This window comes from Micromys minutus (genome assembly GCF_963924665.1).
Source record: "Micromys minutus genome assembly, chromosome: 30".
Taxonomy (NCBI): domain Eukaryota; kingdom Metazoa; phylum Chordata; class Mammalia; order Rodentia; family Muridae; genus Micromys; species Micromys minutus.
Window position 1 is genome coordinate 23571571 of NC_137965.1, and position 3803 is coordinate 23575373.

General features: G+C 48.4%; 1 pseudogene across 1 annotated transcript; it reads left to right on the forward strand.

The window, feature by feature from the left end:
• Positions 1-2095: 2095 nt before the first annotated feature.
• LOC308439825 (large ribosomal subunit protein eL19-like) lies at positions 2096-2708 on the forward strand (annotated as a pseudogene). Its single transcript has one exon. The product of its transcript is annotated as a large ribosomal subunit protein eL19-like (transcript).
• The last annotated feature ends 1095 nt before the right edge of the window (positions 2709-3803 follow it).

The window sequence follows — 3803 nt, forward strand, 5'->3', positions numbered from 1 at the left end:
CTGATATAAGAATGGGATACAAAGGGATGGGTAATAAACTCTGCATGTGTTCACATGGATGCACACATGTGGATTTACGTGTGTACATGAATGTGTATGCATGTATATGGATATTCAGGCATGGGTGCACAAGAAATGTGAGCGTATGCATATATATGGGCATGTATGTAAGTGTGTATGCTCTGAAACGTAAGTTAGGGAAGGCTCCTTTTGACACTGAGACTATGATATCATATACAAAGTTCATCCTTGAGAACCATGGACTCAAGTAATAAAAACCAACTTCAAAATAATACCATAATGATTTAAGTGCGTTTGGGGCTGAAGACAAGACACACCTACACGAATGTTGAGGAACAACAGCACTTAACTGAAGGTTGGAGGGATGGCTCAGACAGAGGGACTTTGTGATACACAGATGATGAGTGAAAACCCACAAGGAATCCCATCTCAGCTTGGGATGAGGAAACGGACAGCAGAAAGACACAGGGGTGAGCTATGCAAGACAGCTCAGTGCTGTGGGACTGAATTCACATCTGGATTTCCTCCTTAGACAGTATGTGAGCCCTTGAAGGTCAAGCTACCTTGAGTCAGGTCTTGAAGTTTGTATGTACCCCGAGGCAGCCCAGATGACACGCTGCCTCCAAAGGGATGTGTTCCACTGTAGTAAACTGCAAAGAAAACTCGGGGAGTGAAAAGGTCTGTGCCTTTTTAAAGCATGGTCAGCTAGAATCAACTCTTTCTTCACCTCCTTCCCATGGGGGCAATTTTTAGCCCATGACGAAGCAAGAACTCATTACCAGGTTGCCGTCATTGAGTTCTCTGGAGAGCAGACATCATCACCAGCCCCCCTAGGGCTGGATCCTAATCTCTGATGCAGACGCCCCGTGACGCAGGATGACACCCTGTCACTATGGCCACAATGTTCTTCCAGAGGACACAGTACATTCCAGGTCTGACCATGAAGGAGAAGGGCTTCTGACGCTGTAGAAATCCACCTGAGGTACAGGAAGGTAACTAACGATCAGCTTCTTTAGAGCAGGAGAGGGACAGAAATGGGGCAATTCTATTTGAGAATCTTACAATGAAGAGTGTAGGCCCATGGACCATGCCACAAGAGAAACCCACATGGAACTAGTAAAGTAAAGCATGTTCAAACCATGGAAATCTCAAGACGTGAGACCATCAGGAGTGGAATCCAGTGCTCTCCCAGTTTCTGTGCCTGCCCCCCAACCAGGTGGTCACAGGCAGTCAGTCACCTAGCACCTGGAATGCCACTCCATGCTAATGAGGCCTCTTTGTACCTTTGCTTTCAGCCAATGACCTTTTCCCTCCCCTGGATGTTCTCACCCCGAAACTATATAACTCTTGGTTCATCCCAAATAAAGTGTATGTGCTCAAACTCACTCAGGAGCAGGGGGCAAACATAACAAGCTAAGATCATCTCAGAGAGCAGCTTCATTAAAGACTGTCAGCAAAGGAAGACCTTCGTCTAAAAGCCATAACACCAAGGCTCTGGGAGAAAGCGTTCTCTCTCTTCATCCCCATACTCGCTCCTGAGATCCTGCCTATTCTGGACGTCATACAGTCCTCTCAGAGCTGGTGTACCGGTGGCGACTAGAGAGAAGAGGGGGGACCCAGAGCCACAGGAAGAACACTAAGAGGAGAGTCAGGGAGCGGAGCTAACAGAGGCTGGGTTCTGTCTGTGAGACAAGGACCTACATCTGGATCTGAAGGGCTCTGAGGGCCTCATTCGCTATGGTAATGCACTCCCAGTATCTAATCTGCACAAGAACCAAGGGTTTTTTGTATGGGAAAGGTCAAACATCAACTACAGACTCAATCAGCTCCAAGCAATGAGCGTTAGTGGTCCAATGTATGGGAAACCCCTCTGATTGCCCTGCAATTTGAAACATTTTCACAGATCTGATGGCTGGTATTGTAAACCTTGAAGAATCTGGAATCACCTAGGAGACAAGGTTCCACAAATATCAGTCAATGAAGGATTTTTCGATTAGGCTGGCCTCTGAGCACGCCTTCGAGGAATCATCTTTATTAAGTTAACTGGGGGGCGGGGCGAGACTCACCCTTAAAAATGGCAGCACCTCCCTTCCCTGCTGCATCCGCAGCCATAAATCTGCTCAGGCTACAGAAGAGGCTTGTCTCTAGAGTGCCGCTGGGGTAAAAAGAAGGTCCGGTTGGACCCTAGTGAGACCAATGAAGTCTCCAGTGTCAATTCTGTCAGCGGATCAGGAAGCTGATCAAACATGAGCTGATCATCCAGAAGCCTGTGACTGGCCATTCCAGGCTCGCTGCTGGAGAAACACCTTGGCCCGACAGAAGAGCAGACATATGGGCGTAGGGAAGCGGAAGGGTATTGTCAACGCTCAGATGCCTGAGAAGGGGATGATAAGGATGAGGATCCCGTGCGGGCCTCTCGGGAGATTCCGGGGACCTAAGTAGATTGACCGCCATAAGTATCACAGCCTGTACCCGAAGGTCAGAGGGAATGTATTGAAAACACGCGGATTCTCATGGAGCACATCCACAAACTGACAAGACAAGGCCCGCAAGAAGCTATTGGCCAACCAGGCTGAGGCTCGAAGGTCTAAGACCAAGGGAGCACAAAAGCGCCGGGAGGGGTGCGTCCTGACCAAGAGGGAAGAGATCATCAAGATCTATCCAAGGAGGAGGAGACCAAGAGATAAAGCTTCCCTCATGGCTGTACATAGTGGCCTAGCTGTGGCCTCACATGGGCCAGTCATTAAAATAAAATAACCCATTGTTAAAAAAAAAATGGCAGCAACAATCCCTGCCTGGGGTATCAGATGATACAAAAGGGAGGAAGCCGGCTGAGCATAATCATTCTCCACTGTGAATATAATGTGACCAGCTGCCCTTCCTACTACTGCCAGTCACTTCCCTGCCACACTATAATGAATCCTCCAACAGTGAGCCAAGAGAATCCCTCCGGCCCCAAGTTTGTTTCTTGAAAGATACTTTGTCATGGCAACTGGAAAATTAGCGAATAGATTAGATATTTTGCAGCATCTCTCAGTGTACACATGGCTCTCATCCCCACAATATCCACCCCACCCTACTGAGAAGAAGACTGTGCCGAGGTGCTAGGTATGATGGTTTGAATAGCTTTGGCCCCCATAAACACATGCATCTAAATGTGTGGATACTATTAGGAGGTATGGCCTTGTTGGAGGAGGTGTGGTGTTGTTAGAGGTGTGTCACTGTGGAGGCAGGGCTTTGAGGTCTTAAATGCTCAAGCTCCACTCAGTGTGGAATCCAGCCTCCTGTGGATCAAGATGTAGGACTCTCAGCTCCTTCTCCAGCACCATACCTGCCTGCACGCTGCCTTGCTTACTGCCATGATGAGAATGGGCTGAACCTCTGAAGGTGTAAGCTAGTCTCAATTAAATGTTGTTTATAGAATCTCTGTGTGATGGATGTAATATCCTGGTGGCTTTGCCTCCACTTGTCTCTTTGGGAAGGTAGTGAAATGGGGGCAGCACGGACAGTCTTCTTATCCCCCTAGGTTTCAGAGATGTTCACGGCTTTTGTGAGCGTGGCCACAAAAAGAACACTGAGGGAAGACATAGCAGGTTGCCCCTGTCACTTGTTCTGCTGTCCCCTCACACCCCTCCACATACAGCAAGAGAGGGTAGCCTGGCTCAGGCTTCAAACATGAGCTCTAAGTGATGATTTGAGAACGCTCTGCCCAGGGAGTGGTACTATTAGGAGGAGTGGCCTTGTTGGGGGAAGTGTGTCATTGTAGCATGGGCTTTAAGACC